The sequence below is a fragment of the Ictidomys tridecemlineatus genome, chromosome 1, assembly GCF_052094955.1.
Source record: "Ictidomys tridecemlineatus isolate mIctTri1 chromosome 1, mIctTri1.hap1, whole genome shotgun sequence".
NCBI classification, from domain to species: Eukaryota; Metazoa; Chordata; class Mammalia; order Rodentia; family Sciuridae; genus Ictidomys; species Ictidomys tridecemlineatus.
This window is the reverse complement of record NC_135477.1, coordinates 104,307,523-104,335,390: the sequence shown is the minus strand read 5'-3', so window position 1 is coordinate 104,335,390 and position 27,868 is coordinate 104,307,523. Positions and strand designations below refer to the sequence as shown.

At 37.6% G+C, this 27,868-nt stretch overlaps 1 long non-coding RNA gene across 1 annotated transcript; it reads right to left on the bottom strand.

Moving 5' to 3' along the window:
• Window positions 1-6,312: 6,312 nt before the first annotated feature.
• LOC144376767 (uncharacterized) lies at window positions 6,313-26,461 on the bottom strand. Its single transcript, XR_013437207.1, has 2 exons — window positions 26,312-26,461; window positions 6,313-13,950 (listed from the first exon to the last, which is right to left on the bottom strand). It is a non-coding gene; the product is annotated as an uncharacterized LOC144376767 (long non-coding RNA).
• Between the last annotated feature and the right edge of the window lie 1,407 nt (window positions 26,462-27,868).

Genomic DNA, 27,868 nt, shown 5'->3' with positions numbered 1-27,868 from the left:
AAAAATAAGATTTACAATTACTTCTAATTTCTCTTTAGTAGGCAATGAGGACTTTTCACTATTACTGGAAGGCCCAGCTTATTCTTGACAATAATCTTTGGGTCACAGGTTTACATGGTAGGACTGAGGAAAATAGAGCACCTTGAGAAATTTTGAGAGCATTCTCCAGTTGAACTAAAGAGCAACAGCCTGTCCTTCTTCCCTTAAGTCAAACAGAACCACTATTATCTGCAGCATCTATAGTCTCTAATAGTCAGAGAGGCACCAAGAGCACTAAGGAGTTTCAGCTTAATCTATTCCTTTGACATTCCCTATATAGCTACATAACACATTCATTCCAACTTATAAGATTGTTTAGATCCCAAGAATGTTTGACTTATATGTATTTGAGATCTGCATAAGCCCAGATAAGATTAAATTGGATGCACCAGTTTTGTACATCAAAGAAAAAAATTGTTGTAAAGTGGTGGATTATTACAGAGATTTGGATGAACCATGGTATAAGTCATAGTGCCCCATCAAGCAGAACACTTCTAATTAAAGTCTGATGTAGTGAAGGGTGGTATAAAAGGACAGAGTTTAGCTTCTTTTCTGATCCCAAGGATCTAGAATCTACCATTACTCCAAGGCCAGGAAGACCCTGGTATTTCTCTTTCCAGGTATTCAAGGCTGTTCCAAGGAACCCAGGGAAGCCCAACAGTGTCCTGTTGATGAAGCATCTACATGCAGCTTCCATCTGGCCAAGGCCAGGAGGATCTGCAAAGCCTGGGCATCTAGGACCCCCTGTTCTTGTCTCTTTAGGAGGAGCCTCGGCTGCATCTTCTTGACCTAAGAAATCTGAAAGAGGCACCTTCAGCCTCTGACCACAGAAGTTGGGCATAAAGAAGGAAGACAGGAGAATTAAGCACCAGTATATTTCCTTTGTCAGCACAGTTCTGATGACAGCCCCTTTCCTGGGCTGAAGACTAAATAGGAATTAGAAAAAAAAATGTTTTCCTTAGCTCTTTTACTTATGTTGTGTATGACTTTGTTTCTAAATACTTTGTTAAATGATGCTTAGAATTCATCTAGATTGGGTGATTTCACGGCAAGAAAAAAAAAGCAGCCTTGAAAATGAGAAGTAAATATATTGCTTAAGAATTTAAAGTTTGGCAATTATTTAAGAAAAGTTAAACATACATTCACCATATGATACAGCAATTCCACTCCTTGGCATTTATTCAAGGGAAATGTAAACATATGTCCATAAAAAAGACTTATATTCTAGTGTTTAGAGCAAAGACATCATAGTCAAACTATGGCCATAACCCAAAAGTCCATCATTTAGTGAATGGATAAACAAAATTTGATATGTGGACAATGGCCACCTAGTCAATAACAAAGGACAAAACACTGATACATGCAACAGATGGATGAACCAAAAAGTATGCTAAGTGAAAGAAGCAAGACCCAAAGGCAGCATTCTGTGTTGTTCTATTTATATGAAACTTCTAGAAAAGGCATACCCTTAGAGACAGAAAGCACATCGGTTGTTGCTTGGGTAAAAGTAGGAGCAGAGAATTTTTTCTGAAAGTGGATCATGGTAGTGGCCACACAACTGCATACATTTATCAAATCTTGTCAAACTGGGCATTTAAGTGGGTGACTTTAATGGATAAGTTTTATATCAATCAAGTTTTTAAAAGGAGGAAGACGAATAAGCTGTTTAGGCATTGATGTTTTATGAGATAAAAAAAAATATACATTAGGTTTAAGAAAAAGAAGTGCTCTAAGCACAAACTATTCTTAGGATATGATTGAAATTTTGAAATCTGCTCATGAAGAAATTAATATTTGCTCAAACACAGCTATCATCTGACATTTCAAACTAGTTCCTGTGTGGGTTGAAATATGCAAGCATATCTGTGTTACCCTCTTCTTGGAATTCTCTGGAGGACTCTTCTGACAGGATCAGAAGATAAACTGCCTTCCTGCATGGGAAATGAGAAACAAAGACAAACAATAACTGTTGAACTGGATGTGCTAGTGAAGGTCTTTTGGAGAAGTTGATGGGGCCAGACGGAATGGGGGAGAGGATGGAGAGTGATGGCTGGGGCTGGCAGCAAGTCTTTAGTTCTGTTCCCCATAACTGGTGTGCTGAGAGGGCTGATGGAGGAAAGCAGCAGAACATGTGTCATGGGTCCTGCAATGAATGATCCTCAACTGGCCCTCAAAGAAATCAGGCTATGGTCAAGGTGGCATTTTTAATAAAAGCAGACAGCTGCCTCCTGCCCCACGTGTCAGCCCCCCTACAGCCTTGAGACTCACTCCTTTCTCTGTGGGAAAGCCTGCTGGAGACATATTGGCTGGCAAGATGAGGTTTCTTTTTCTATTTTCTTATTCTTTTTTAAAAAGCAGCTTGAAGCTCATTAACGTCAGGAATGTGATGAGGCCCTCTCATGAAATATGAAAGGTACGGTGCAGGGCAGGAGAAGAAAAGTCAAGCATTGTGGAAGTGTTGGAAAAGGTGAGATGAAAGCGCGTATAGGGGCAGGTGTGAGCCTGTCATTTGGGCTGCTACGCTTGGGGCTTCTATTCCCTCAAGTGAGACTATCGGAAGGAGTCCACATTTTTCAATAGAGCAGCGTGACATTAAGTGATGGTTCCTGAGCATTGGCACCCCAACTGTGGGGTCTCTGCAGGTGGGTTTTATGCTGTGCTCTTTGGTTACTGGAATATAAATCCCACATGAATGGTGCAGCAGCAGCAGGCTTTGCTAGAGCAAAGAGGATTATGAAAGCAGGAGAACTGCTTCCCCCCACCCCTTTCTTCTTCTTTTTCTTTTTCTTTCCAATGGAGGCATTTGACTACCGAAACACGTCTTCAGAAAGAAAAAAAAGAATACAAAGAGAGACAACTCACAGACAAGGACATATAAATAAGAGTCAAAATAGGAAAAAGCTTGAAACCCGTGATTACTCAGTTTCATATTTCTGAAGGATAAAAATTTAAAGTTGTTACAGTACTCAGAGAGCAGAAAGAGGACCCTTTAGTATTGCTTGTGTGAATGTGAACCACAACAGTCCTCTAAGCAAGTAATTAAGCACTTTCAAAGCTTAAAATAAAAAGGACCACCTTAGTTCCCTGTTAGTAACTTACTTTACAGAAGTGATTAACACTAGCATGTTGGATCCAGAAAAACTGGAAACAACCCCAAACCATGAATCAGAAAAAGATGAAGAATTATGGTACATTTGTATTCTAGGACATCATGCAGATATTAAAAGGAATGCATTGGAGCCATATTTATTAGTTCAGGAAAAAAAAATTCCATTGCCTATTAAGTATGCAAAAGTTTCTCATGTAAATTAGTTGGAAAAGAGAAAAAAAATCCCCTCCCCCTCAGAAAAACCCCAAAACCTACAGAGTAAATATATTTGGTTAGATAGATAGATAGATAGATAGATAGATAGATAGATAGATAGTTAAAGGTAGTAGGTAATTAGGTAAACTTGATTATTTTATGGGAAGGGAGAATAGAAAAATCATTATTTTTTATTTACACACCTTTATATTGTTATTTGTAGCAATTAATGTACAATACTTTTTAATTTAGAAAAGGAATTTCTTTAATCTTTAAAGACAATAAAGAATTTTTAAAAATTAAATTTCTCAAAACAAACAAACAAAAACATTGCTGTGAAACCAGCCTTGTGCTGAGGTCCTTCTAAATGTAGGACATGTTTCTGCCATCAATAGCTTACGATCTAGTCTAAATCACAATATGAACAAAAGCACCTGGAAAAAAATACATGGCATATACATTAGTATTAGTCAAGATACTCTATGTCTTTGGAGTCTGGACAACAATGTCAGCCAAGACAAGAATCGTAAAGAGGAGGCAGAGTCCTGGGTTTGAAGTACAGGGTTTGTGTTATGGATACTATGGGAGAAAAAGTTTAACTATACAGGGTGGTACTATTAGATCAAGCCTGCTAATGGTGTTTTTACAAATGTTCCAAATACTCATGATTTTTACCTAAAAAAAATACTATCACAGCTTTTTAATAAAGCAATCAACAACTAAGTGAGGTATATTTATCAATTTCTTTTTGAATATTAAACTGAGTGGTGGATTCAGGAATAGCTTTATTGTATTACTGATATCTATACTGACATGTTTAAAAAGTTCTAGTACTCATTTGATCTGTATAGCAATAAGACAGATTTTCTTCTGGACATTTTTTGCACTTTTTCTTTTAGAAGCTATTGTGAATTAAGCATTTTTATATCTTTTATTGAATTGCCCTATTATGATTATATGGTTACTATTTTTATCCCCAGTAATGCCTTTTTTGTCTTTAAATAAATTTTGCCAGATATTAATGTTGTTCACAAGTATTCTTTAAATTGATAATTAAATTTATGTCTGCTTATTTTAAAAGTATGTTTCTGATTATTTATAGATAAGAGGATTTAAAAATCTATACTTCTAATCTATGTTAAGTGAAAAGTTTAGTCCATGTACATTTATTATGTAACTGACATGTTCAAGTTTGAGTTTTTACCATGTTATATCATACTGTATATTTGTTCCAGGTTCTTTTATTCATAACTGTTTCCCTGTCTGATTCTTCTAATGTCTGATTTATTGCCTTTTATCTGTACACGGTCTCTTTGCCTATGTTTTCAGTTTGACACCTAAGCCAAGAAGTCTACCTGACTTTGTTAACTTTATTTTTATTTGCAATTGGTACTACACCCTTCAGTCTACATACCTAATTCTACAATGATCAGGAATTGTTCAGCTACTCAGAAAAAAAAATCGTGCTTACATAAATCATTTATTCACTCCCACTTTGGAAAACAGGATCATCATTGCCATAAATGGTATTTATTATGGAGTAGTATATGGAATTTGTTTCCATTCCATCAATTGCTCTTTCCTTATTCCTTGTTAAAAGAACCCCATTTTTACTAGAGCATTAAAATTTCACATACCATTTAAGTTCATTTTGACAAACTTGTACATGCAAGGAATTTTATTTTAATTCCCATTCCTCCCCACATTTTTCTCCCTTCCTTCCTTCGACTATTCTCCCTCTTCTATTCTACTAAAGTTCCTTTCTTCTATGTGTCCATGAAGGTTAAATTCTCTCTGGTAATTTTATATATAAATATAACACAATTTTGTTAAATCCAATGATCGTCCATTTTCACTTCTTTCCTCTCTCACTCTTGTTCTTCTTCTATTCCAGGGGTCTTTCCCCTCCCCATTCATGTTCTTTCCATTAATTTGCTCTTCTTCCACATATGAGAGAAAACATTCAACCTTTGAGTTCGGCTTATTTCACTTAGCTTGACTTGCTCCATTTCCATCCACTTCCCAGAAAATGCCATTATTTCATTCTTTTTTATGGGTGAGGAAGACTCCATTGTGCACATATAGCACATTTCCTTAATCCATTCATCTATTTAAGGACATCAGTGTTGATTCCATAATTTATGAGCCCTAGTTTTATCTAGACTTTAGAAGGCATAGTGCAGGAGGAAGTTGATCCATCCTCAGGAGACATTTTTCTCCTATCTGATGATTACTTTCAGATTTAGGCATAGGACTTTGTTCTAACCAATGTAACATCTGGGTGATTCTTTTTATTTTATTTTATTTTTTTATTAGTTGCTCATGACAGTACAATGATCTTGACATATTATACATTTGATTCAAATAGGATATGAATTATCATTTTTCCATGAGTACAGATTGCAGGATCACATTGGTTATACAGCCATGTATATACATACAGCAATACTAGTGTCCATTGTATTCTGCTACCCTTCCTATCCTCCCCTTCCCTCCCCTACCCTTCCATCATCTCTCTCTACCCAATCTACTGTGACACATTTCTCTCTCTTTTTTTTTCTTCCCCCTCACACCATCATATATGTATTTTGTATAATGATGAGGGTCTCCAAAAAAAATTTCCCTGAGGAAAAGACTACCTGAGGAGAAACTGGCTATTAGTTGTTTTTTTTTTTTTTTTACCAAACCTCCAGTAATGAAAATCTACCAGGTGTAGGCCTAGTCTTGAGCTGCAATTTGTTGGGAGCGGGGGTAATTGTGTACACAGACTGAAACCACAATCCTGTGACTATAGGGGGCACACTTGAAGGTGAGTCTGCTGGGGAGCAGGGAGGTGGGAAAAGCCTAGGTTATTGATGTGAGTTTTGCAGCAAGTACATCCAGATCCAGGTGGTGTTTATGCCAATTGTTGACAAGCATCCCTCTACATACAACACAAATACAAAGTGGGTGTGAGCGCTCACTATAGGTTGAAATCATTATAATCATTTTATTATATAGTTAAAACATTTACACAAAGAGAAGTGAAATATCCATAAACAGAGTTCCTCTTGATACTAATTTTACCCAATTCTTTCATACTAGGGAACTGGTTAAAAAAGAGTTAGTAGATATGATTAAGAAGATTGTTTTTGATTTGATTCTCTTCTCCTTGCTGTTTCACTTACTCCTTACCACTGCATTCTTATGTCAGGATTTTTACTATTAGTTACAGAAAAAAAAAATAAATAAATCTCAGCCTGAGCTCATGTGATAGTTCATATTTCATTTTAAATTCAAGACATGTTTTCAAGTTATGGATAAAGAAGAGTCCTTAATACATCCTGAAAACTACCTATTGCAAGTTACTATTAGCCTTGTACTATACTGATACAAGATAACTCAATATCCTTTAAAAAACCTTAAACTACTTTCTTGTTATCTGGACTATGGTTTATCTTTGTTTGTTTGGACTTACTCTTCTAGTCCCTCTCTATGTTCAACCTCTATGATATGAGTGATTAAAAGAAGTTCAGATATTGATGAAGAGGAGAATAATGTATATTTTGTATTTTAAGTCTTTTGTTGTTTAATTTCAATGCATTTCCTCATTCCAAACAAAAACAAAATATAAATACTTTCCTGCTGTTGCTGCTGCTGCTGCTTCCTGTATAACATCATTAAATCCCCTTCCTGCCATGTTTCCAGTCTGGGAAATATGCTGCTTGGGTTGATGGAAGTACATATAGGTTTACAATCTCCAAGGGACAAGGCTGCATTTGAGAGTTTATTTTTACAGCTTACCCCATATCCAACTGGCAGTTACAGTTCAGCTAGTGATGAAATGAGCACATTTCCCCTAATCCTCTCTGGTAAAGAGGCAAGGTGGCTGGTAGAACTAGACTGCAGGACAAAGGAAAACTACACTTTACTCCCTACCTAGGAGGGCTCAGTACTTTTAAGCTAAAGAGGGAGAAAACTGACAAAAGTTCAACCTTGAAGAGAAGTGAAAATGGCACATAAATATGGTAATTTCAAAGTAAAAATTTAATCAGATTTAGGAATTTTTACACATGGGGAGATGTAACTTCCTAAGGCAACTATTTTCTCAATGGTTTTAAAAATAAATCAGCTTTGAATAGCACTGTTTCTACTCTCTAATTTAGAAAGAACATTTTGGTATATAGAAAATAAAATCATGCGTAGCTGTTATCTGTAGCTTTGATACATTGATCTTTTAAAGCATCTCTTGATGATTGTTTTTGTAAAAATAGGGCCATCTGTATGTGACATACAAATTTTTAAAAGTGTTTTCCTCACTCTCAAATCAATTGTTCTGCTATTTTGAACTGTAGCCTGCGTCATGCAACTTCACTGAAACGCCTGGGGGCATCTCTATTGCTACACTCCTGTAATTAATCATTTCCTTTTCTGTTGATCTGGCATGGGGCCTCTCATTAGCCTGACATCTAGTCTCTCTTCTGAGCTTATATTCTTTAGTTTTATCTTCTTTCTTATGTGTTTTCCATTGAAATTTATTTTCATTCTTCAGTCATTCATTAGACAATGACATGAGGGTAGAAGAGAATGTAATTGGCCGGCAGGAGTCTTGATCAAGAGGAAATAGTGAACATCTTTATTTCTAAGGAGATCAAAAAACAGAACACATAAAAAAAGAACTTTCCATATATTCAAGTGACCAGGAGGAGAGCTTTTCCTGTGAGTAAAAATCTTTGATGGCAGTATTCCTATGGACTAACATATGAATAGAGCAAAAATAGACAGCAGAGGCTTACTTACTTGGATACAAATCAGGTTTTCTATCTCATTGATTTTTAGAAAAGAAAGTCTTATTGTGGAAAATTAAAAAGCATATACAAAGTTAGAGGGAATAATAAAAATGAAATATAATTAGAAGTAATGAAATGGACTCATGACCCACTTAAGCAATTACTACTCTCCACAGGTCTCTTTATTTTTTTCCTATGGAACAAGACTTTCCTGCAACTTCATTAATCAAGATTTAAGAGTGTCAAAGTCTCCCTCAAAGAAGAGTATGTGGTTATCTTGAAGATCCCTTCCCAAAGAGCTTTCCAAAGTGTGAAAAAGTGAATCATTGTATTCGAGCATTAGTTACATAAATAAAAGTGCACAGGTCAAATATATGGTTTAGTGATATTTTTTTAATCTGGACAGACTAAGGATCTTAGATAGGAATAATCACCAAGCATAGACCGGACAGGAAGGGAGAAAGAAAGCATGCAAACTGAAATGTATATTTGACAACCACACCAGCCATGACTACATTGCCCTAACACTTGGTCCTCTGGGACCTCTGTCCTCTCTTCGATGTGGAATTGTGTAGTGTGTGTGTGTGTGTTTGTGTGCACGCACACACGCGTATAATATATAATTTTGGAATACAATGAATTGCCCACTAATAGTACCATTTTCTTCATAATCAATGAGGATGTACTGTCTTTGTTTATGAGCTGCCAAATGTGCACCTTTGTAAATGGTTACCCTGCTTCCATTATGAGTTGCTTTACCTATAAGAGTCTTCTTGAACTTCAGAAGAGTTTCACCCAAATTATTCCCCAGTTACTTTCTAGTTTGCCTCAAACTAGTTTAAGCAGAACAGAAATAATTGTGCCATTGAGCATCTGTTGAAACCTAGATCTGCAAGAGCAAAGGCAAGACGATATTTTGTAATAATCCTCTCAAAGTCTTTTGTTTTGTTATTTTGTTACGGAATGGATCTAAACAGCTTTGAATAACTGAGCATATACCAGATGAACTAACAGGGTTTTCTAGGAGTTTTCTGAATCCAGTTGCTGAGAACAGTCTTGTTCTTTTGAGGTCAAGTCTTTACAAAGATGGCAGCATCTGATGTTTCATTCATAGGATGAAACATCAGATGCTGCCATCTTTGTAAAGAAGAATCTGATGGTTTGTAAAGAAGAATCTGATTCTTCAACGTATGTCCCACTTCCTTAAACCCAAGTTGCCTTTTGGAGTTCTTGATGTTTATCACTATCTAAAATCCTCTGTCTGTGCTACTTTCATTCATTTTATAAGTTCTGATAGAGTTGAATCTCAAAAGGGAATGATTGGGGTCTCATTCTTATTTCTTCAGAAAGAAATGCAATTTATCTGGGGCTGGGGCTGGGGCTGCTGCTCAGTGGTAGAGTGCTTGCTTAGCATGGGTGAGGCACTGGGTTCAATCCTCAGAACCACATAAAAATAAATAAATAAAATAAAGTTATATATAAAAAAGAAATGCAATTTATCTTTAAATGATTATTAAGCTTTCCTAGTGCTAGGATGTTGGAGGGGGGAAGCCATTGTCAATCACAGAAAGTTCTGATACATGCTTCCTCCAAAACATGGTCAAAAATTACTTCCTGTGCATTTATGAAACACCAGAAATCAGTTATTCCACAATGGAGGAGATCTTCTCTAAGTGACTTGTTGCCTTCATCTAGACAAAAATAATCTGGAGATTTCTGTGTACTGAAAAAAAATGCATCTCACAAAGCATACTGCAGTTTGTAAAGCATCTGGTAAAATGTTTTGTGTACACCCAGCATTCAAAAATGACAGTTATTATTAGGCTGTTAGTAATTTGGGGTCTTGCCTTTTTTTCACATTAGAAATATATCATAGGATGCAACAGAAATTTAAAAATGGGGATGCTTCATTAATATATGTTATACAAATACCCAATATATTAGCTGATGCTTTAAAAAATCCTGGATATCATTAAATGCTGGCAATAATTTCTTACTATTCAGAAAAAAAAACAAATAAGTTCTACTTCTTACAAAACACTGAATTCTCAGGAAAAGGAATTCATATCCTCTAGATCTTTTATATTCACTTCAACTCTATGTTAGATTCTCCATAACACACTAAATTAGCAAATAAATCTATTTCTCTAAGGAATTGTTTCTTCCTCACCCACTTGGTTCTGTTATAAAGCATAAAGTTGCTTAATAATTACAGTAAATGTTTATTTATCCTTGTGTCCAATAGTATTAAAATTTTATGAGTTAGTAATATTGTATAAAATTTCCATGAGTAAAGTTACATAAAAGGAAAAGGAGGTTATTAAGGGTTAATGGAATCCTAGAGAAAAATCTCACACAGGAGTGTTTGCATTGTTTGTTGCTAATATGTAATGTTATATGCCCCGACTTTCTGCTTAACATGATGTTTAGTGCTATTTCCTGATGTCACCCCAATTTACAGCAATGGAAGAAACATAAATTGAGTTTTATTCACATGCTTTCAAAAGTCACACTCCAGAATCAAATTTTCAATTTTCTTTTGTCTGAGTTCAAATTAAGGCAGGAATGTTACAAGAAATGGCCATCAGACTATCAAGCCTCTTACAGTGGCTTAAACTTGGACGGTTTCCTTTATCCTCAGTGTAGGAGTCTTTTGTTGTGATTGAGTTTATGTCTGAGAATATATCTCTCACACAGATCAACTCACTGTAACCCAAGCTCATGAGAAAATAACACCAAAAACACCCCCAAAAGATGGCTAATATGTTAATTTATAATAACATTATAACTAATGCAGGGAATGGAAAACTTGTTGGCAGATTCACATAGGCCTCTAAACAATGTTCAGAAAATATGGAATGAGGAATTAGTAATTAATAGTCTTAATAGTCATTTATATTCATTTCAGATATATATACCTTTAGGAAAAATCTCAGGAATATGCCCATGACTTTACTGTTTCCGAATAATCATAGCTGTATAGTAAACAAGTATGACTTTGGCATTCTGGTGGATAGTTTATTAGTGCCAGGATGTTGGCAGGGGGAGCCATTGTCAATCACAGAGAAATCTCATGCAGAACTGTCTCATGTTTTATAAGATATTTAGCATCTCTGACCCTTACTGTAGACTACCATGATGATCCCCAATTGTTATTACAGGGAAAAGTACTCTCATATATTATCCTGAAGAGGATATCTTAACTGAGATTTGCTAATAGGTCTTAGGTGGAGAGGGTCAAGAAGTTAAAGACCTCTTCCTTCTGCACAGCATGCCCACTCTTCAGTTAATATCTATTCGGCCTTGTGCCTATCTTTCCTTACAGAATCTCTCTTAGAGGTTCATGTCATTGATATGATAAAATGCCTAGAGACCTCTCAGAGGAGGTGTCCAGTGACCACTTGGAGCCCATAGAGAAGACTCCAAGGAGAAGGCTCTATGGATGAGTTTTTGCACATTTTTAAAGTGGCAGACTGTCCCCAAGGCAATACTACATAGAACTCCAGGAAATATACAGATAAAGGGAACTACTATTAGCAATGGTGATGGAGTGGAGTAAGGAAACCGGTTGAAGGGAAACTGGCTGCTTGCTCATCTTCTTGGCACTCCCTGAGGCAGCCCAGGAGATAAATGATATGGAACCCTAGGGCTCTGATGAATTCCATTTGAAAAATTCTAGTTGTTTAGGTTTATACATGGTTTGACCATGCTTCTTAAGGCAAAAATAACTAGATACTAGTACTGTAGTATGCCTAAGTCTGAAGTGGGCTCTCAGAACTCTGATCTATGAGTTTGGAGGTTCAGGTCTGGCTACCTTTTTATCAGAGGCATAGATTCCTCCCCTGCTAGGACTGTGTATCTGGACCATATTGCTACTGTAGGACCCTAAACTCGAATACACCTCCTCCTGCTCTAGCCCCTGCCCACTTTTGTGTGGAAGTTTCTTTAGTTGTCTCTCTCTTAATTTTGGGACACATTGTTGGTTTTTAGGGTAGTTTTTCATATCTCTGACCCAGTCTACTCTGTTCTCATTGTTTAACTTTTTAATGGAAGTTTTATTTATTTTCATTTCTATTGAAGCTCAGAGACATTCTGATGTGATCCAAAGAACCATCCATCTAACTTCTGCAGTTGTCTCTAGGTCAGATCAGAGGGGAAAATACAGCAAAATCTGAGAGAGCAAAAGGAGATCTTGACTTTCAGTTGCAGTATGCTCTGGTATTTTCTTAGTAATTGGTAAGATAAATAGTTCATGATGAGGATGCTTCTTACCAGTCTTAAGTGACCTATTTTAAATCTAGAAAGTAGAACTTTTGACTGAGGTGGAACTGAAGAAGATATAGTCTCTCTTAACCCTCTCCCTTTTTCCATGGAAAAGCTTACTGATTGTTCACCACACTTTGGGTGGACAACAAAGAAACTAAGCAACTTATAAGAACAAACCAAGAAGATTTAGCAATATCTTTTCTGACTTCTAAGGCTAGCTTAAGACACAAAATTATTTTCTTCAATAATCCCATTTGAACTGCTCTTCTCCTCTCTCTCCCTGTAATCGTATGTGTGATACCAATGGACTCTCTTCTTTAGGGCTTCAAATAAATTATCTGATCAATTTTTTTACTTTTGGTCTCACTTTCTTAATTTTAACAAACATAATAAAATTGCAGGAATACAGCATTAGGAAGTTGAGTACGGATTATGAAGATGGTACTTATTTTCTATAACCCTGGACGTCACTCCCCATATGCACTTATCTTTTCTTTCCACACTTCAAGAAAGAGATATTGATAATCTAATTGGCCAACTTGGGCAACATCAACTTGTGAGTTTTTGTGTTGACACTGCATGCTGAAAAGTGCTCATCAGTCCAAGTCTCATCTTTTGATCCATGAACCTAAGTAGACCCATGCTCTATTCTCAGTGACTCTGTGACCATTTTTTTTAACATGAGGTAGAATTGCTCCAAAGAACCACATAACTGCCTTTTTCTTCTCCTAATTTCTCTGCCCCATGCACCTCTCACAAGAAGTCAATCAAAGACATCGTGGAAGTCCTGATGAGGACTTAACTCTAATTTGTTTATTTCAACCTTTGCCTTCTAGACAGCTCTACATTTAAATATTGGATATATGTGTAAGCATTAATAAAGTGTAGTTTACTTTATTTGGCTATTGTTCTTTGTTTGCAGTTCCCACAGGTATTTTCATTAACACTATGGAATGAGAAAAGAGGACTGTGTGTAGCATAGGTAGCATTGGTAGGGCAGGAATAGCAAAATTCTAGATGTGAGGTGATAACAATGATGAGTCTCCAGCTCTACCATCATATCGTGATCATATCAGAGTTTGTCAACTCCACAGTATATTGGGGATTCAAGATATTCTCTGATCAAAAGGAAAAATTCTCCTTTATTCTTCCTAAAACCAAAGAGTTTAGAAAGAATTTAGAAAACTGAAATAAGCCTAAAATGGTAAACTCATCCATAGACACTAAGAATCATGAATGATGGAAAAGTCCAGGCTTATAATTAATTAATATAAATTTACCATCTGTTCCAGATTGACTAACCCATCTGTTGTCTGCTTCCATCTAGTATCAACACATCTTCCAGATGCCTCTGCTGAGGGCAATTATTAAAGTTCATATTTAATTTAAAAACAGATGTAGAAGGGCAAGGTATATGTGTTTCATCACACTTGAGTTGTTTTAGCTTTCAATTTTCTGACAATTCTGATCCATTCATATGAAAGCTGGGCTGCAGGTGTAACTGAGAGTGACAGAGTGTGTTGGGGAAACTTAACAGTCCTGATGGTGAGCCCAGTCACTGGTGATGGTAATCTGGAACATAAGAGAAGAATTGGATTAGAGAAATTCAGTTCTTTCAGAACGGTAGAGTCGTGGAAATGTAAAAAAGACTTGCAGGTGTCCTCAAAATCACACAATCTTACCTACTGACTTACTAAGCAATGGGGTTATTCAGGTGCTGTCCTAGGTTCTGAAACTTGGAGCTCAGGAAAATAGATGTAGCACCTTAAATTAATTTTTAGTAAGACTTGAATATTCCTAAAATAAAGCCTAGTATGAGTTTCATACAGGTGGCCAAGAGGCATATGATGTAGAGGGAATACAGCACAGGTGTGATGTTAGGCATCGTGAGAAGTGAAGCCTAATGCTGATTCTGCCCTGCTTCTCTACTGCTTTACTTCTCCTTGGTCAGCATCCATTCTTATTGGATAATTGGTTATTCTCCACTGGTTGTTAAAGATTTTGAAGATCCCTCTGTATTAAAAATAAGGCTTCTTTTAGCCTTTGCTCGTACCTTAGGTTCATCTCAATTTTCCACATGCACAGTTGATATAGGGTACCAGCTGTGAATTAATTAAAGTAAATTTGAAATTAATGGCAGCTTAGTGAACCAACTACTGTTAACTCAGTCTTTTATTTAACTCAGTCAATCAATAATGAATTTGGTCAGTAGAATCTAACTTGTTTCTATTTTATTAGGGGAATTCAGAGCTTCTTAACTTGACCCACAGTTATTTGTTCTATTTCTTTAAATCTTTCTAATGATAACAGCTTCTACTTATCAGACAACACATAAGTGCCAGATGATATACTGAACTCATTTTTTAATCTTGACAAGTTTATAAAATCAATTATAATATCCTCATTTTATAAGTGAAGACAGATGTGATTTGTGTATTTATTAAGAAATAGTGAAAGAGTTGACCCTACCTCTATCTGACCTCAAATATGGGACTTTAATCCGTTCCCTACTGAATGATAAACATGATTATCAGGACTTCTTCCCCATCATGATCTCCACATCTTTTTGAGCTATGCCCTACTTCTCTTTAGTACTTAACATTTTGTATTCATCAGATTGTAGTTCAGATTGGACGCCCACATTCACACCATGAAAAGGAGGAAATTTCCTCTCTCCTAATAGCTGTGAAGATAAATGACATTTATCCGTACGACCAGACAGGAACACATCAATTATTAGAACAAAGTGGGTACTGAACTCCCAGTATCATCAATAAAGAGGGGCTTTTTCTTCACCAAAATCTTTGCCACAGATTGCATAGATTTATGGGAATGTGGGGATAGGGAAACCTCCCAGGGATATCTATAAATCAAGTCATTAAAGCTTCTAAGTGCTTTCCAAACCAAGAGACACAAGGCTAATTTCTGGAAGTGGGGGGGGGGTGAGTAGGAGACAATCCTCTTTGATTAAACCCTTATTATATGCTGGCCACTAGATAGGGGACTTGGGTTCATTGCTTGATGTAATTAGGTGGCTTAAATTTATTTCATGCCCTCCTTGTAAACAAACTTGCAACTCTGCTTTCATGACAACTAATCATGTGCTAGCCTGTGCCAACCTTTGTGAATTCTGTTGTGTCTCATTTCCTTTCTCTTCTTCTCCAGTACCAGCAGGATTGTATTTGAAAGATCATATTGATAGATTGCTTCCAGGGGCTATTTTTAGTGCTATGGATAAGAAAATCTCCAGCAAAGGTCAGATCTTTCACTGTTTTAATTAAATTGCTGTGGAAAAAGATTATATCATAAGGGTGGCCAGCCAACTAACTCTGCAGCAATTTACACAAAGGCATTATAAGTCTCCCTCATTGCAATGCCTGCATAAGAGTGACGTGGGGCACCAAGAAGGCCAGGGTTTAATTTAAAATGAGACTTGATAATTACTTGGAGTTTTTTCTAAGTTGTCAAGGGATATTTAATAATGTTTTGTAGATCCACAGTGACTGTAATTATTACATTTTATTGGTATAATATTTCATTACTTCCCCTTCAGATGTGACTAGGAGAGTTTTAACCAATAGAGTCTCATCATTAGTCATTTAATGCCTCCAACTTATATCCTTTCTGTCTCTTCCAGAAAATATATGTCTTCAATCAACGTTTCAAAAGCATTTTTTTAAACTTATTTACTTTTTCATATATTCTCCAGAGGACAAAATTTCCTGAGTCCATTTTTGAAACCAAATATCTTACAAAAATTTCAGAAAATATACTTTGTTCTAAGGGAGAAAGAATGTTAAAGTCTGTTCATGAAGTGTTATGGCTATGACTAGGCTGCAATATTGCTGCTTTGTAAATGAATACAAACACTTTCACTTATGATACATCTGCTTCTTACTGAGCAGCTTCATAGATGACTCAGCTCAACCTGTCTCTTAGACTAAGTGGAAGGGCAATAACACATTTTTAAATTAGTTTTCTTGGGTTACAAATTAGATATTAACATATTTATTTGAAATGCCAGAAAATATTCTCAAACTGCTCTTAAGGGATATGAAAGAAAAAGGCTCTTAGAACTATATCGTTTGACTACTTGTTGTCTTGTGGATTTGCCTTCAGTGTGATTTAGTAAGCAAAAGCAGAAGTTGTGCTGGATGTAACAAATATGGCCTGGACATCAAGACTGTGTATACACAGGGCTGTGGTTAGTGACAGCTACTGTGTCCTTCTCCTGAGAAATGGCTTTTCTACTAGACTCATGTCTTTCTGAAGTTCATAAGAGGGGAAGAGAAAGGAAAGGAGAGGGTGGGGGAGGAGAGAGTGAGAGAATTAAAACTGTGCTTGTCTTATTCTGCCTAGAAAAAGGGTGAGACTGACCCTGACATCCCGTGCTGCCTCTCCTGCTTACATTCCTTTATGTCTGATTGACAGCCTCTCTCTTTACATGCCAATTTAGCTGTAACCTTCCTCCTGAGAAGACCATGAAAGGCATCCATTAGCTCCAGTGACTGCAGCTTCCGTGACCATCTTGTTCTTTGAGTAGTGGTTGAGGTCTATTCTCGGGGGCCCCCCTCTAACCACTGAACTACTGCTTGAATTCCTTCTTCCTCTTCATGCCCCAAATACTTGAGTTATTTCCTCTCTCTCCTCTTGTTCACCATCCTCCTCGCTAATCTATTCTCTCATTTGGCTTAGGCTTGTTCAATTTCACTGAAGCTGCTTTCAAAAGGTCACTGTGGGACCACAATACATGGCTTCCCTCCTACCTCTTAACCATTCCTCCTTGTCTCCTTTATAGACTCCTTCTCCTCTGCTTCTTTCTTCAAGGTTATAGTTCTTAGAATTCATACCTAAACTATTCCGTCATTTTCTCTGGGTAATTTTATTCTCCTCCCCACAACTTCAATTCCTGTTAAATATCAATAATTTCCATTTCTCTGTCTCCAGTGCAGCCTATTCACTGGAGTGCCAGACTCATTAATACAACAGCCTACAAAACAAGTCCGCTTGGATATATTGCAAGCATTAGAAAGTTAATGTGCCCAGATTGAATTCATTCTTGTTATCTCAACCCCAATCATCCAAACATATTTTCCCTATGTTCCTTATCCATAATGATTTGAAACAGGGTTACTAGGATGCAATCTTTACTCCTCTATACTTAACTTTTGTGTTTAATTTTTTCTTTGCATTTCCATTTCACCATCAGAGTTTAGGCCACCACTTTCCCTACCTGGGCTCCCCCAACAGTTTCCTAATTGTTCTAACACCTGCTTTCCTTCACTAAAACCCATGCTCCCTTCTCAACCATAACCATAGTTACTGCAAATTCCCTCAATTTGTCTCATTAAAAGCGTTAATGTCTTCCCAAATCTCAAGATGAAAATGAAAGGCTATAACATGACTTTAAACCACCTAGTTGTTTTTGTCACTTTTAACTTCTGCAGCCACTTCTCTTAATAAACCTAGAACCTCCTCGGCCCACAATTCTTCTGAAATTCTCTCTTCTCTTGACTTGGAGGAGGGCATATTCCTGAAGTGCTCTTGCCATCCTGCTTTGCCTGGTACACAATTGCTCTTCCTTTAGTCCTCATCTGTGTTTCACTTCTTAAAATTTAGTATTCCCCTTCCCTCTGTAGACTATGAGAATGTTTTAGTCAACTTTTACATCAGGGTGGTTAAAATACATGACAAGAACAACTTGGAGGAGGAAAAGTTTATTTGGGGTTCATGGTTTCAGAGGTCTCAGTTCATAGATGGCCAACTCCATTTTTCTGGACCCAAAGTGAGGCAGCACATCATGGTAGAAGGGCATGGCAGACAGAAGCTGCTCCCCTTGTGATAGCAAAGAAGGAGAGAGAGAGAGAGAGAGAGAGAGAGAGAGAGAGAGAGAGAGAGAGAGAGAGAGAGAGAGAGAGAGAGCGCACAAAGTGAGGGAAGGCTTGGGAAGGGGCCATAGGAAAGATGCACCCTTCCAGGTGAAACCCCCAGTGACCCACCTCCTCCAGCCATGCCTCACCTGCCTACAGTTAACACCCAGTCAATCCATTCAAACTAGGGTGTATTGACTAGGTTACAGGTTTCATGACCTAATTTTACCTCAGGATATTTCTGCATTCCTGCAAACCATAAAGGGGTTTGTCTACCCTTTAAGGTATATGGCAAGTGGTAGTTTGTCTTAGTTCATTTTGTATTGCATAACAGAAGAGACTGGGAAATTTATAAGAAATTTGCCACACTTTTGAAGACTGGAAAGTTCAATATGTAGGTGCTGATAAATGACAAGGGACTTCTTGCTTCATCATCCCATGGTAGAAGGTGGGAGCATGGTGAGAAGATGCCAGGTAGACACAAACTCAGTTCTTTCGTCAAGAACCCCCACAGGCACATCAGTGTTTCTAACAGTGCAATTCACAATAGTCAAGTTATGGGACCAGCCCAGGTGCCCATCAACAGATGAATAGATTAAGAAAATGTGGTATAAATACACAATGACATTTTACTCAGCCATAAAGAAGAATGGAAATCATGGTATTTTCTGCTAAATAGATGGAACTGGAGAATATTGTGCTAGGTGAAATAAGGCAGACTCAGAAGGTCAAGGGTCAAATGTTTTCTCTCATATGCAGAAACTAGAGCAAAATAAATGGGGGAAAGGCATGGAGGAATCCCATGAAAATAGAAGGGAGTTCCATGGAGTAGAGGAAAGGGATTTAGGTAAATGAAGGAGGAGAAACAGGAAAAGGGAGGAAGTGCAGAATGAAATTGATCAAACTATATTATATTCATATTTGAATATACCACAATGAATTCCATCTTTATCTATATATCTATATCTATATCTATCTATCTATCTATTTACAAAGCACAAATAAAAACAATAGATAAATAGAATGAAGACCAATAAAGTAGAGAAAGGGGATTGGGGGAGGGAGAAGGGGAGGGAAAGAGGAAGTACTGGGAACTAAAATGGAGTAAATTATATTCCATGCATGTATGATTATGCCCGAATGGACCCCACTGTTATGCATAACTATAATGCACTAATAAAAACACTTAAAAAGAAAAAAATTAATCTACTCCTGAGATTATTTACTTACTCCCATAATGATGGCATTAATACATTCATGACATAGTCACCTCGGAAAGTCCCACCTCTCAATACTGTTGCATTGGTAATTAAGTTTCTATCATATGAACCTTGGGTGACACATTCAAAATAGAAGTCATCCTTGGATCCCAAATCTATGTCTTTCTGATGTGCAAGATTCACCCATTTCATCCTAGCAGCCCTGGATATCTTAACTTTTTCCTACATAACTCAAAACATCCAAAGTCCAGAATCTCAGCTAAATCAGATGTGAGATTCAATGCATGATTCATCCCGAGGCAAACTTCCTTCCAGCTGCTAGCATGTGAAATTTAACCAGTTATCTACTTTCAAAACACAATGGTGGGACAAGCATAATATAGACATTCTCATTAAAAAAGGAAGAACAAGAAAGACGAAAAGGTTAAATGGCCCCAACTAAGTCCATAACCCACCAAGGAAAACAATATTAAAATCTTAAGACACCAGAATCATCTTCTTTAACTCCATATCCCACATCCTGGACACACTGGGGTGGGGGTTGGGCTCCCAAGGCCATAGGCAGCCCAACCACTATGGGTTTGCTGGGCTAAATCCACTCAGCAGCTCTTTTTGGTTGAAATCTCATGTCTACATCTTTCCCAGGTTGGGTTGCAAGCTGGTGGTCCTATAGGTCTGGTGTCTGAGGACCTGTCCCACACCCATGTCCCTCCTCCAGCATTGACCCAGAGGGGGCTCTCTGAAGTGGCTCTGTTCCTGTGACAAGTCTTTGCCTGGGTTCCTAGGCTGCCTGTGTCATCCTTAAATTTCATCCTTGGTATTTAGGTGGAGACTAACATGGCCCCATAACTCTTGTATTCTGTGACTGTGCAGAATTAGCACCATATGTATAGCTTTTGCCCTCCTGAGTGGCAGCATGATATCTTAACACACCTGAGTCCACTTAATTCAAGACTGAAGCAGCTGGTATATTTCACCAGAATGCAAGGAGCAGAGATTTGGCGCACTCAGGGTAGAGAATGCTGAGGCCCCACTCTGGCACTCTCTGGAAACTTACCTTCAAGGTCCTAGCTTATCTCAAAAGTCTCTGAAATGCCATCAGGGTCATTCTTTCATTGTTGGGATAAATAGAACCTGGCTCCTTTCCATCTGTACTAATCTCTTTAGCAAATGGTTGCCTAGTTATACCCTTATTTGCCCTCCCAGAGATACCCTTTTCACTGTTTGTATGGCCAGGCTGTAAATTTTCAAATTTTCCCATCCTGCTTCCCTTTTAATTATAAATGCCATCTTTAAATCATTTATTTCTTCTCTCATTTTTACTATCAGGGGCTAACAGAACCATGCAGCACACTGAATGCTTTGGTGCTTAGGCATTCCTTCTGCAAAATGTACTAGTATATCACCCTTAAGTTCTGCCTTTCCACAAAGTTCTAGGACATGGACAAAATGACACCAAGTTCTTTGCAACTGAATAACGAGGAAGGCCTTCACTACAGTTTCCAATATGTTACTCCTCAGTTCCATCTGAGATCTCATCAAAATGTCTCAAGTAAACTCTAAAAGATTTCAGACTTTCCCTACAGTTCTTTTGAGACCTTATCAGAATTATCCTTAATTCTCCTTTCACTGCAATCCAAACTTATTCTCTCCTCCTCTATTCTTCCAGCTTCTCTGTATCACCCCATTCCAAAGCTACTTCCACATTTTCAGGTATTTGCTATAGTGCAGATCCACTTTTCAGTATCAGTTTTCTGTCACAATTGGATTTGCACTGCTATAACAAAATTACACAGACTGGGTAAGTTATAAAGAAAATAAATTTATTTTTCACAGTTCTGGAGGCTAAGAAGTCCAACATTAGGGTCTTCTTGCTATGCCTTTCCATAGCAGAAAGCAGAGGAGCAAAAGAGCATGAAAGAGAGAGAGAAAGAGAGAGAGAGAGAGAGAGAGAGAGAGAGAGAGAGAGAGACAGAGAGACAGAGAGACAGAGACAGAGATGAAGAGATAGAGAAAATCCTTTTATGAAGAACCCAAACCCACAATATTGGCATTAATCCATTCATGAGGGTAGAGCATTCAAGACCTAATCCCTCTTAAGGGTTCCACCTCTCAATACTGTTGCATTGAGGCTGAAATTTCAACAAATGAATTTAGTGGAATTCATTCCCTCCATAATACAGCTACTCACTACCTAATTTAAAGTAACTAAATACTCTTCAAGGGCTAGCTTCACAGCAGCATTCTCCCCAAATCTCCACTTTTAAAGAACTCTGTTGAACAATTGTTGATAAATCAATTGTTCATTAACTTAACAAAAAGGATAATCAAACTCCCAGTATTATGAGTCCTTCTGCCAAAAATGATCTCAGTTTTCAGTGGACTTTAGAAACAAGTCTTCACATCACCTTGGAAGAGAACACTCTAGGAAGATGCCAGAAAACTGCTTCTAGATGACATCTCCTCCTAGGTGACCCACAGACCTGGGTTGGGCTTTGTCAGCCCTTGTCCTGCTTTATATGGCTCCTCCTATGTTCACATCGTACTGCTTTGATTTTTACTATTCTGACTCTTTAATTACCCCCCAATTAGCACCTTATTTCACTTCTCATGACTACTTTATGTGTTCAATTGATTAATTCAGCAATCTTGGAAAAAGTCATTTTCCTGCATATTGTACAAGACTAGTTAATGATCATGTATTATTTGGTGGCCAACCTGAGTTTTGAACTCCAACATTAGAATACATTTTGTTGTTTATAGAGGGAGCAGAGCCTTCCTGTACATCCTTGTCACCTTTCAGGCTCATGGCATACAGTAGTACCCAGTGAGTACCTTTCATGGGATAAATGCTGATAAAGACATTATGATGTTGAATAGAACATTCTTTTTACTTTATGTTAATCCATCTTAATGTGATTTATTAAAGACTGTATATAGATATATTGGTCACCATTTATGACCATAGTCAAATAATTAACAGGAAAACAGCAAAACTCTTAAGCAACTAGAAGCAAAAAGGTAGGAAGCTTTACCTGACCAACAGTAAGGCCTCTGACCTTCCCTTCCAGAAACATGATGGCACAGAAAACCAAGAATGGACTGAGACAAGACAACAGGAAACAAATAAAATGACAATTTTCACTTTGCATCTAACGCCTGTAATTTTTTCATATGTGCATTTTGAACCAAATGTGCATCATTTCAATTGACATAGAATACTTAAGATACATGAATCTGATGTTAGGTAAAAGAAGCATTAAATGTACTTACTTCTTTATTCTCTTATTTTCAGAGCAAGAATTAAATTAATACTTTTATTACTTCCAAATACTATTATTTAAGAACTTTCTTAAAATAGACAATACACTCATTTATTTAGAGATGAAGTCATTGAGGGTATTAATGCTAAGTTTTGACAAAGCAGATTGTAAATCATAAAGTTAGTGAACTTTTAAAAACTGTTAATGACTCAATTCTATTAAGAAGAAGAGCAAGAGATCTGCCTCAAGTAATCAATTATCTGGAAAATATACTTATATATCTTTGCTTTAAAAAAATGCTTAAATCAGCAGTGTAAGTCAGGAACATGAAAATGGTTATTTGAACATTTGGCTTGTATCTCTGCGTGTTAGCAATTTTTATGTCCCTGCCTTCTAGCCTAGTTATCATCTCCCAGCCTCTGTATCTGTAGGGTCTCCTTACCAATGTTTGCTTGATGAGGAAAATCAGCAAGCCTCTTTACCCTCCCACCCTCTGATCCCCTCTGATTCCCTTGATCCTCATTTTAGAACCCTTGATTATATGCTACAACCTGGCACTTGTAACCTGAATAATTTAGACAAATTGGTGGGAGAAAATGAATTTTCTCCACCTGCAAAAGAAATGATGGGATAATGTTGACTAGAAAGACATGCAAATTTTTGTGATAAAATCTCTTAAAGTAGCCAAGCCAGTGTCTGTGACCTAAGAGCACTAGATATTGACACCCTATGGGTCAAAATATAATGGTGACTATTGTTAAGAGTAATTGATGATAATAACTCTGAAAAAAATTGTGAAAGCACTTGCTGAATTAGCCAAAGAAGTAATGATTTTGTTAAGAAAGCTTAACAAAGGCACTAGTTAACCTAGGTTGATGGATCAATTAGGAAAATAAAAAAGAAGAAATGGAAAGGCCACACACAGGAGAGTGCAGAGACCCTCAAATTGTGTGTGTGCACATGTATTTCTATATTTATCTCTATTTTTCTCTACCCATCTCTCTCTCTCTCTCTCTCTCTCTCTCTCTCTCTCTCTCTATATATATATATATATATATATATATATATATATATATATATATATATCCTGATGAAATCTCATTAAACTGGCAAAGGAAGCATCATACCTAGTTCAAGGAAGTCCTATAAATTATCAGCAGACTTGGTTCTTCTTTAGGCCTTATGAAACAAAATGTAGTCTTCTGAGTTTGCTAAGGCTGTGGAGTTTTGGCACATTGATTTTCCATTAGTTACTATATCAGCAACTCTGAATAAAATAGAGAAATGATGTTTAGCTGAGAACTTTTGATTAAAAAGTCCCTGGGAATAGACTTTTTAAAAGACATTCACATCATGACTTCTGTTAAAAGTGCTTCCTGCTACAGTATGACAAGAGTTGTCAGCTCATACTGAGTTAACACTTAACTATGAAGTGTATATGTAGGAGGATGTATTAAGAGTGTGTGTGCGTGTGTGTGTGTGCGCACGTGTGTGTGTGTGTGTGTGTGTGTGTGTGTGTGTGTGTGTGTGTGTGTGGTGTCTGTTTGAAAAAAATAAGAGAGACAAAGGTCTCAGGTTTCATGATTATCTTCCTTTTTACTGGAAGCTATTACACTTTGCCAAGAGCAAAAACTGTCTCAAGGGATATTCATATGACTCTCATTTCAGGATAAGCATTAAGAAGGGGCTGGTCAAGAAACTGAACATTGTTGAAAAGTACATATGACTTTTCTTGACGTTTCCATATAAATGTGTTTAGTCATGAAAATAAGCATAAACATAGGAAAAAATTAATTTGGTGCCATCTGAAAATACTCAGAGAGCCCTAGATATGAAAAAAATCAATAAAAATAAATTTTAATAAGACAGTTTCATTTTAAATTTACTCACCCTAACCTCCTAACTCCAAATATGTACCCAAAATAGTAGCTTCTTTTTTTCCTATAGTTGAAGTGATTTACTTTTAAAGTCCCCACCAGCAGACACTAGCATTTTAATTACTTCTATTATAAATGGTCCATTAAGGTACAATAGTTAATAAATTAGGGCCTAAGTGATCTCTTTTTGAGTGACTCCTTTTCCTGCCCAAAAGGGACTGACAGAGCCCTGGGAAAGGGAAACTGTCCCATCACAACTGGAGACCCTATAGGACAATTGGAGTCATAGATCCAGGACTGTCTGTTGGCTCCGCGCATCTTTGCTGTATTCTTTCCTTGTATTGGTGACCCTTGAGCTGCAACTAATTTAGTCTAGCCATTCAAAAAGGTGAGCTGCTATGTACTCTTGGAGGCATGGTCGAAGCCACAGGTCCATTGCTTTTCAATCCCCTTTGCAGCCTTGATTCCACCCCCAGATTTTTGCCAATCCACATCTCTTCACTGGAGGGTATGAGACTTCCAGGTCCCCTGCTTGTCACATATGAGTACAGTGAATTCACCAAAGTCATCTGTGTACTCACTGGGGAAAGGCCAACCCTACCTTTACCTCAGGGGCTCAACTGGGCAACACAGGGACAGTCAGACTATTCATCCTACTCCCCAGCATCCCATTTTTGCTATTTATAAGGTCCCCTGCTGGGTCTGAAAGCTGATAAAATGTCAATATCCGGGCTATTTTCTCATGATTTGGTATAAGATGGAAAAGACAATATCCAGATACTTTTATTATTTAAAAATAATAAAGGTCTCCCTGAAATCAGAGCTGAGACTTAATCTCATTGGGATTTAGAGACTTCAGGTCCTCAGGTGCAGAGGGAAGAAAGTGCCATGGTAATAAATCCTCATTGATTAATTCGAGATGAGGATGCTGCCACAGAAGGGAAATAGGGAGGTGTGGTCTCAGGTTTTATGCTCAGTAGCTCACTCCGTCCTGGTGCTTCAGTCCTCCCTAGAACAGCATGTGGGGCCACCCTGACAGAACCTTCACTGGTCAGATAAATGCATGACTAACTCTAGACACGGAGACAGAGGGCAGGGTACTGTGGGGATGATATGCCTACTGCTCTGAGCCCAGTAGCATCAAACAAAGGAAAGGAGAACAGAAAAGGCCTTTCCCTCTTTCTTACCTAACAACAGTTTTATTTTATTTGAGAAGAGAGAGAGAGAGAGAGAGAGAGAGAGAGAGAGAGAGAGAGAGACTTTTTTGTAGATGAACACAACACAATGCCTTTTATTTTTATGTGGTGCTGAGAATTGAACCTGGATCCCGCCCATCCTAGGAGAGTGCTCTACCGCTGAGCCACAATTCCAGCCCCCCCCCTTTTTTTTTAATCAGCACAGAAAGGTGAAACATTGTAATTATTGGTCTCATTCCACAAGGCAGTCTGGGGGCGGGGGTCCTAGCCAAGAGGAACTCCTTTTGTGTCTCAATGTTGATACCATCTCCTAATTTAAAAGCATTCCCCAGGGATATCCCAGGAAATATCTCATAGAATCCACTTTCTTTCCATGAATTTATTTATTTATTTATTTGTTTGTTTGTTTGTTTGTTTATTTATTTATTTATTTTACCTTGAAACCATTAGTATCTCTCTAAACAGAATGCCTGAGACTGGGTCATTTATCAAGAAATTATTTCTTACCATTCTGAAGACTAGAAAGTCCAAAGTGGCAAGAGTCCTCTTTCTGGTGGAGACTCTGAAGAATCCTGGGGTGACACAGAACATTATATGGTGGTGGACAGGGACACATAGAAGAGACATAAACTATTAATCCATGAATGGTTTAATCCTTTCATGATAACCTAATCAGCTCTTGAAGGTCCCACCTCTTATTATAAGGGGGATAAAATTTCAACACAAGTTTTGTGGGAACATTCAACTCATAGCACTATCCTTTCTGTTTTAACCCCAATTCAAAAGCCTCCCTTGACCACCTGTCCCCTGCACACTACCCTCAAAATAGATTTACTCATTACTATTCTGTCTGGTTTCCCAGTCTCTGAAGCCTCTTCCTAGGATTGGGGAAGTTTTTGGTAAGAGAATGTTGGAAATGAAAAATGCCAAACATTCAAGCTTCTTTATGGACAGAACTTAGGCTCATGACAGGGGCTTCCCCCATCAGACCCTCAGAGGCAGACTTTGAATTGAGAGGTGACACAAGCTTCTGTGAACAGCAAGGAAATTCCATGATGGGAGATCTGCTGGGCCCTCAGAGAGAGGTTTTGGTGGTAGCACTAGTTTCCAGTAGGCGGTACAAGTAGGTCAGTGCTCTATCCTGGAGGCAGTATAGTCCACTGCAACAGTTCTGCATGATAATGTATAACTTGTTCTTGTCAGAGAAGCCATTTTTGGTCTTTTACTCCTAGGAAATTTTGTGAGTTGCCCAAGAACATCTTGTCACTTTCATTGTTTGCATAAAACAGCCAAAGTTTGTTTCTGACTTTGCCTGAAAGCCCTGACCAATACACATGGCTTACAGGGCCTTGCATGGTTTGACCCCTACCTTTTCCACAGCTTTGTCTCTTAGGATGACTTCCCACCTCACACACTGCAGGGCAACGATATGGAAAATCTTTTACCTTTTCTACCTCCAGATCTTCCTAAAAACTCTACTTTCTTTCTGGAAGTCCTCATCTGAGCTCTTCCTGTATCAGGAAGATTCATTCATCTTTTGAGCCTCTGTTTTGGCATCAAATTCATTGGGACAGTGTCTGTATGTAGCACTTTGGTAGTTATCTACCAAAATATCTTCCTTTCTGCTCTATTAAGAGAAAGCCAACTTTTTATAAACTGTCATCTGCCCACTCAGTAATACTCACTTGTAGAGATTCTCCAAATCTATGAATGAAACTCAGTATTATGAGCTGTAAGTAGAAGTCTACAAAGTCATACAGCATTCACCTATGTCTTTTCCCCCTCTTTCCCTTCTTGTATATGATGCAGACCTGATGTTTGGTGTTTAAGTAGACATTTTGTGGACATGAGAAGAGCCACGGTGGCAGACAAGGAAATTTGAGCTATCATTGACTTTCTGGAACAATAGCACCAGGCACAACCTGCCTACATCCTATTTCTCATTCTATAATATGATTTATGGTCAGACTTTTGTCTGCTATGGAGTATAATTCTAGCCTCTTAAGTAATCTGATTAGGTGCTCTTTTTAGTTTTTCTTACAACATTCTTTATTTCGCCATGAA